The 8,945-nt window shown below is 38.5% G+C and overlaps 1 pseudogene; it reads right to left on the minus strand.

Moving 5' to 3' along the window:
• Positions 1-276: 276 nt before the first annotated feature.
• Positions 277-3,725, minus strand: LOC149830969 (tryptamine hydroxycinnamoyltransferase 1 pseudogene; annotated as a pseudogene).
• Between the last annotated feature and the right edge of the window lie 5,220 nt (positions 3,726-8,945).

Raw genomic sequence — 8,945 nt, forward strand, 5'->3', positions numbered from 1 at the left:
AATTGGGGTATATACATATTATTAGCTTTAGTTATAGGTTGGAATAATGATGTATTGATAGACTACTTTTGCATACTTGTTCACATGGTATCAATCCATAGCGGGGTTTGTTTTCAAAAAACACTGTACTGGGATATCTTTTTCCAACCTAATGTTTGTTCTTCATTGCCTTCACCCATTTGAAACAAGACAATTGAACTGCTAGGAAAGCTGTCATTCATCAGCAATCTTCTCAATGCAACTTGATGATAATATTGATGATAAGTATGATGATGATCAATCAAGGGAATGAGCTATCCTTCTGAAGTTCTCTGCATGGTTAGCAAGTAAAGTAGCATGTACATCGATACCACCCTTGTCCTTGCACGGGGAGGGAATGAATATCACCACCCCCTCCACTGGTATCCAAGAGGGAGTGAAAGCACAGAGGGCACCACCTCCACCGATATCGACTCTGTGAAACTCAAAGCTCAGCCAGCTATCAACCTCTAGGTTCGGAGAGATGAGGTTGCCATCCATGTCTTGTGCAGGGAATAACTCTTCTCCTTCACTCAAAACACCAAAGTCAATGAAAGACTGGAAGTACTTGTGATCAAGCTGCCCCACAGCTTCTTTGATAACTCTTGCTGCATGTGTTAGGCCGTCTTGCTGCATAACACCACCACAACGATGATCAATTTAATCTATGACATTGTTGGTAGCCAGTTTAGGCTCCAACCAGGTGAGGTTTGATCAAGTGCAATCACATTGCACACTTTGAGTGTGCTGCTGCAGCTGTCCACTCTTCATCTTTGAGATAGATGCAGTGACACACTCCGCAATGTGATTGCACGTGATGCGCCCACCAACGGGGTCGATGATCTCTTACTTCATCTCCTATGTGTTCACAACTAGGGGTGGCAATCGTGTCGGGTGGGGGGTCGACCCGATGGGTTGACGGGTCAGCATACCTCAACCCGAACCCGACCCGTTTATTAAACGGGTCGGCTGTGGCAAACATGAACCCGACCCGTTTAATAAACGGGTAACCCGACACGATCGACCCGCCAACCCATTTAATAAATGGGTTGGGTCGGGTAAACGGGTTCTCAGGTTGGCGGGTCGGGTTGGCGGGTTGACCCACCTGCCTAACCCATTTATTAAACGGGTCAGCCGGGTTGGCATACCCCCAACCCGAACCCGACCTGTTTAATAAATGGGTTACGCGGGTCGACCCGTTTATTAAACGGGTTGGCTTAAGCCCAACCCGAACCCGCCTAAGAGGCGGGTTGGCGGGTCGTGTCAGGTTTTGCCACCCTTATTCACAACCAATCATATGACAGCATTTCAAATGGGATGCACATTCAGTGGGCCCGTGGAACAATGTCATGTGATTGGCTGTGCACACATAGGAGATGAGTGGATCCCAGTCGATGGCAGCATTTCTGTGTTTTCAAGAAAGAAGATGGATATCGGAGTAGCATTGGGAGGATTTCAGCAATGTCCTCACAAGAATGTTGTTGCCAAATCCACGGCTTTCATCACTGCTCCCAACCCAACAATGGCTCCCAAAGAGAGCCTTAGGGGCAAAGTAATTCACTTCTAGAATTCCACATATCATAAAAAGAGTGAAAATCAGTGTTTGGGAGTTATAGTTCTCATATTTCCAAGAAATAGTCTATTTTCCCCAAGATTAAGCATAAGGCGACCTTGAATGTATTCTCATTCAAGTAAAAAGAAATTATGGGCAGGGAAAAGGGTTGCTCATACCTTTCCATTCCCAATCCAATACTCTGTGATTTAATTGCAAGGAGTCCACATTGAGACTTCTAGGAATGGATGCTAATACTTTGAATAAAACAATGGGCAAAATGTATATGGTTTCGACTCTGAACGGATCAAATCTGACAAATGTAGTGGATTTCAGCCGATCGAAATTTTATTTTTCAAAAAATTCCATTCGGAGCCACATCTTTTGCCAGATATTACAAAAAGGATTCCATATTTTTTAAAACATATTTTTAAGACCTAACTTTTCACTGAAACTGTCAAATATAGACCTCGGAGTAACTGAGGTTAACGATAAGATATGTGTGAAAAAATTACTAGATTGAACCTGGGCATGGTTTTAACAATGGTTGGCCAGGTCGGACAGTCTGGAACCAGTACCAACACTTCTTACATAGATCCGAATCCGGACCCACCCGTTTTTGCCCAACCATATGGCAGGGCATCATTCTCTGGGGCCTCACACGTGAACCGGTGTTTGCCCTTGTTAAATATCGAAAGGGATGCGAGTCGTGAGAAAACTTAGACCAATCTGCTCCGTAACTTTTCAGACTCTCTCTCTCTCTATATATATTTATAGAGAGAGAAATGGGTAGGTGCCAAATGGGTTTTTATTGTTTCGGTATTTTGTTTGCAGATCAGACCCTATAAATGAGTTGGACCTTGTCGATTTATGAGGAATCCACACCTAGATCATGTGTTTTGGACGAAAAAAATGACATTTGAAGCCTAAAAAAATTTACAAAGATTTTGGATCATTGATTTTTCAAACCTTATAAAAACCCACACGTGTCCGAATCAAAGATCCCTATAAAATCAAGTACATAGGTGCAAGTATCATTTAACACCTACCCATTACTATATATATATATATATATCACCTTATACCTGAGGTGTCTTTGAATTGCATTCGGATAAAGCATGCGGTTGAATGTAATGACAGAAGCTAAATTAGGTAGTTTTTCATCAATTATTCTATTTATTAAAAAAAAAGAAAGGAATAAGGGAAGAGTGATGACTAGAATGCCTACCTGCAGGACGTCCTTGACAGTAGCAGTTGGAAATGACCACAGCACTAGATTCCCAAAGAATTCTTTTGGAAGCATCAACCTTGGCCTCCCATTCACTGCTATCCTCACTTTCATCCTCTCCATCTCTCCCAACCCACGTGCAAGGGCCACCTTCCTCCACACGTGTGCTGTCAAGCACTGGAACAGGCTGTGCCTGCACGCTGGACTAGCCTGGTTCACCCTGTCTCTCAGCTGGCTCAAGAACTCATCCGTGTAATTCACAACTAAGTTCACAATTGACTCCTCAGCAACAACCTTAGGCACTACTTGATTCCGGTCCATGGCAAATTCTACAAATTGGTGCGGGAATTCACAAACAGGAGGGTCTCTAGGTGCAAAAAGCGATCGGTCGTGGATCGGCATGGGCTCAATCGCCAAGCCTCTAAGGACTTGGCCCCATGCAACAAAGAAGTTACTCATAGACTGTCCATCAGCTACTCTATGGTTTGAAGCAACCCCAATGACAAGTCCCCCGCAATCGAATCGATTAAGTTGGATTGACATGATCCGGTCCAAGCCAGGATTTGGTGGCTGCAGCTTAGTGACCTCAGGGGTAGGCTCAATAGGTAAAAGATCTGTGAGGTTGCCGACGACATTAGCCTCGGAAACAAGCACACATGCATCTGAATCAAGAATGATAAAAGGGTGTCTGTGCTCATCAATTAACAATCTCCCTGTGAGAAGGGGGAAGCTAGACAAGAGCTGGGCTAGGGCTAGTTTCATGGCATCGTTGGTAGGTGTGGGAGGGGAAAAGGCCAAAAAGACATTTATCATGAGATAAGAGGCTGCTTGATCAAAGATGGTCAATGGAATTCTCTCTCCCAACTCTTGTATGTACCTTGTTGAAGATGGCTTTACAAGAGTAGAATTGAGTCTCCTCACTTCCATGCTTGACTTGCTATTTGGCATACAGTTTGATGTAAGAGTAACGAGCTTTCTAGGACCTTATAGCTTATCCTTATTAAATGAAGGTGGGCAAAAATCAAAGATAAAGGAACAACCTTTAAGAGAACAGAAAAGCATCCTGCATAAGGGGACAGCAGGGAAAAGCTACCATGATGTAGGTCATGACTAAGACATGAACCCGAATTAGAGGCAATGTATAAAGCGTGCATATGTCAGTTGTTGCCATAGAGTTATTCGGTTTTTGCATTGGAAGACCGCATGGTGCTCTTTTAACAGTAATATATATATATATATATATATATATATATATATATATATATATATATATATATATATATATATATATATATATATATATAGAGAGAGAGAGAGAGAGAGAGAGAGAGAGAGAGAGAGAGACGCGTGGTTCAGATTTTCAAAATTCTCCACCATTGCAGACGGATCCTGGATCCTAGACCGTTTCGGTTTCAGACTTTTGGATTGATCTTCGGCTGATCCAATGTCTGGACCGGGGTGGATCAGAACCATTTCCCATGACAGATGCTGAACTGGTTCCTAAACAACATACCGGTCCAGACCTCCTCGCTGGATGCTGAACCGTCTGAGCTTCAGTTCCTAGACAGAATTGCTGGACACCCTCTTCCCGCCATGCTGGACGTCGCTGTATGCCAGGAAGTGGCGCTCTCCCGGCTGGTAGAGGTGCAGGCTATTGGGATGGATGTTGAACCGGTTCGACCCGATCACAACAGCAATGGCCTTCGCAGCATCGACGGGCTGTCTCCTCCAGTCTCATCGGCCACTGATGACCCTGGAGTAAGTTTTGAAGATGAGTGCACTCTCAAGGAGATCCTGGATGCCATCAAGTAGAAATTGGCACCGTCTTCGTCTTCATGTTTGTCGATTTTAGCATATATGAGGATCACAAGAGCTGAAGTTCACTCATGGAAGGTCTCATCTGTTCCCTAGGATTGAGGCTCTTTTTTTCGTAGATGGGGGAGGTTTGGCTATGTGTTCTTCATGAAGATCATGATGTGGAACGTCTGCGGGCTGTGTGGGAGACAAAAAATAGCTACTCATATCGAGTTTCATTGGTTAAAAAAGTCTGGACGTGATTTGCATCCAAGAAACAAAATTGACGAAACTAGATAGATCTTTTATGGATGCACTTTGCTGACGATGCTCATATGCTGCCTGCCCATTGATGGGATAATCTAGGGGCATCTTGATGGCATGGAAGGGCTCCGTTGTCCATATTGGGAGCTTCTTCATTTCTATAATTTTTTTTTAGCGGGAGCGGTGGTGATCCGCTCCTCCTCAATTCGGTTTATGGACCTTGCACACTCAATTGAAGAAGGAATTTTGAGCTGAATTATGGGAGATCCAAGCTGATTTGGAGCCGTCCTTGATGAAGGATTGGCACATTAATGGCAATTTCAATTCCATCCTTAGCTTGGAGGACTGAAATCGTACTCAAACGTACATGAGGAACATGCAACATTTTTAAATACTGCTCAATTATTGGACCTTCCCATGCAAGGGTCACTGTTTATATGGTCAAACAAAAGGATGCCAATATTTTTTGTCTCTACAAATTTGCTTCATCATCTCCATGACATGAGGGGTACAACAGACCCGATTTCAATATCGGACCACTCCCCAATTTGGTTGTTATTGGGCTAGACATATGAATCAAGGCTTTCTCCTTGAGCTATAGTGGCTTAGAGAACTAGGTCTCCTGGAGCTCTTATGTGAACGGTGGAACTCAGCTCCTAGTATGAGGGGGAGGACAACCCAAAGAATCAATGCAATGGTTGGATATGTGAGAGGTAAGCTAATTGAGTGAAACCGGTCAAAATGCATAGTTAAGTTTAAAGACTTAGATACATGGGAAGACCGGTTAAAGTTTTTATATTTTTGGAGGAGAAAACTACTAACGTGGTGGAGGCATCAAATCTAAAAATGAAACATCAAAATCTTGTTAATTTAATTGGCTAATGGAGGATACGTGAATGCATACAATGTAAACAAAGAGTGGAGGCCCATTGACTCAAATCAGATGAGTTTAATTCTCACTTTTATAGTGCCAATTACATTTCCTTCTTAGTGATTGACATAGCAAGAAGGGATGGCTCCTATATGTTATCTAGTATCACCAATTTTTTCAAGGTATGCTTCTCTTATATGGTTGTTGCAGAATATGATAATTCTTTTATGACATTTAAATATTTTAAGCAATCATATGGATAACCCGGGCCCACTCACAAGCCATGCACATGCAACATACCACATACCACATACTTGATACATAATGTTATACAATTGTAATTTGAGACAATAATACATAACATCAAATTTACCTCATTAGGCTCACTATTCATCCTACACTTTTCAAGTCATGCAAACCACATTACATTGTCATCAAGCATACACTGATTTATATGTTGTCATCAAGCATACACTGATTTATATGCTCACATATTACAATCACATATTGGCATCCTACGTTATATCATTCACTATCATGCTTATTCATCATGGTCACATATGCATTCATCCTATCTTAATATCACACTTAATGATACATAATGCACATTCTTATATAACATGATAAATAGATTCTTAGCGTATACATGATTCAACATGATAAACATTCATTAAATATGTGTAAAGCATTATAGAATAGGTTTTACCCATCACTGGTCATGATTAGCAATATGGAAAATTGATTAAGAATTACCACATGCATTTCGAGAAATTTGGATCCATGTTTACCTGATTTTGAAAAAATTATCAAAAATCATAAAAAGTATTTTTTTCCTCAAACTTTAACTGGAGTTGCCCCAACATGTCAGGAACAATTTTCTAAAATCTCAGCCCCAAATTCGTTATCCATGAATCAATAGAAATTTTGAAACAGACCCTGTCCAGAAAAATTTCAAAACAAAATTTTGTAACTCTAGAACTTTTTTCTAACTTGATAATTTTTTGAGATTTGCTTTAGAGTCTTTTGATAAAATCCATTTTACTAAGTCTTCTTCTATGTATTTACTTTCACTCAAATTTATTTTGTGTCATTTGGAATAGATTTCTATAATTTTCAAAATAATAGGTTCAAACAGTGCTATAACCAAGGCAAAAAAATTGTGCTTTATTTCAACAATGTTTTTGCCCTCAATAAGGACTTAAACACGACCAAATAAGATTCCAAAATCAAACCTTATTTGTGTAAAATATCTTAATAGTTTTATTTGTATTTATTAGACTTGTATTCTAATAAATATAGATTTATTTTCAAAACCGGTCGGGTAAAAAACGAGAACAACATAACAGTAGATTGCAAAACTCATGATCCATCTAATAATGAAGATCAAGAGAGCCACAAATACATGATTAACCTTACATTTAGATGTTTAAACACATTTAGAATGCAACATAGCAATTATTAAGGCTTTGTTTTGCAATCCACAATCGAAATAACTACATTCATCATTTCGAATTCAAGCTTCTTTCATGTTTCTATTCTAAGACATAAACTTATTCAACAATTAATATAGAAATCAATCAAAGCATAATCATCATAATTTTATGGAGATATTATCATGCTAATTGATATAACTAACATGAACTTAACTCACTAACATGTTAATTTCAATGTAATCCAACTATAAGACATAAAACCCCATATCAATTTTGCCTAAATTACTCAATAAAATAATTTTGCTTGATTGAAACATAGATCTAAGCCCAAATCAATTTCAGAACCTAGAAATCATGCTTGCAACATATAAACTCATCATTCAAATATTAAATATGCTGAAAATAGTTTAGATCTAACATTGAATCATAGATCTAATCTTCCCCAAAACCAATTTTTGTTTTAAGGCTTCAAATATTATTTTTTGTTAAACTAGTTTTCAAAAATCAAATATAGTGATATGGATTCACCAAAACTGATTTGAAAAGCCAAAACCAAATCCATTTTTTGTTGTTCCAAGGTCTGATCCACACTTGGTTTAGATCATGGAATAACCCCTATGCATATCCCATGCATTTAGACTGACCCACACCTACATGTTTGATGCACCCACCTCGTACGATGCTCAATTATGAACTCCTTCATTTTCGGTTTCAAATGCGAGTAAGGTACCTCCTAACTCCAAGCTTTCTTCTTAAATGTGCAGGTACACACTGTTGGTTCAGACTTCCACCTAAGAGGAAGAAGATAACAAAGAAAAAGAAGAAGAAGAAGAAAGTCTAAAAAAATCAAAAGGGTGGGACGCCGCCTCTTGGAGTCCCCCTTTATAGATCTTTGGGCTAAGCCAAAGTTTCCAAAAACACAAAACCCTTACTTTCTAATTTATTTGTCCTAACTTCTTTAACTTGACAAAATTCTACTAAAGATGAGAATGGTGATGAGGACATACCACCTAGTTGTTCACTATAGGCATATAATATACATTATAAATATTATTATATTATATATATATTAAGCTACATACATTATTTTATTTTTAGATCTTAACCAAGTAAGTAGGGGTGCCCCATGTGGGTCCCTCTACTTGCCTTGTTGAACATATGAGTCCAATTTGGACTCATGGCTCCTTGCCAAGCTTTGACATCTTCTTTTTGGTAAGTTTTAAAATTTTATTTCTTTCTTTTTTTAAATACATTTCAAGTAAATTTCACTTACATTTAATGTTTTCAGAAAAAAATGTTCAGACAAGGGGTATGGGCTCACCTAGGGAGGCATTCTCCACCCTCTTGGGTTGCCTTACTAATTAAAACAAATAATTATATATTATTTTATTTACTAAAAACCCTAATTTCCCAATTTGGATTTTAGATCCAATTTAAACCTAATTTTGGATCTCACTCCATATACCATATCCAAATTTACTTGTAATTAAATCTAAATCCAGATTCATACTTGATTAAAATTTAAATTCTAATTTGCCTTAAATTAACTTCGAATTAAATTCAAATTTCACTTTACTTTAATTAAAATTCTAATTCACTTGAGATTTAATTTCAAGTTACTATACACAATTAATTCTCATCCAAATATATATTTAAATAAATAAGTCTCCATAATTAAGATATAAATCATCTTTATTTATTTAAATAATCACCAAAAAATTATGAGTTTTACAATAAAAGCTGACAATGACCTAAGTTATCATTAGAGCACTTTTTTTACCAAGA

Source organism: Nuphar pumila, chromosome 7 (assembly GCF_984573655.1).
Source record: "Nuphar pumila chromosome 7, dmNupPumi1.hap1.1, whole genome shotgun sequence".
NCBI lineage: Eukaryota > Viridiplantae > Streptophyta > Magnoliopsida > Nymphaeales > Nymphaeaceae > Nuphar > Nuphar pumila.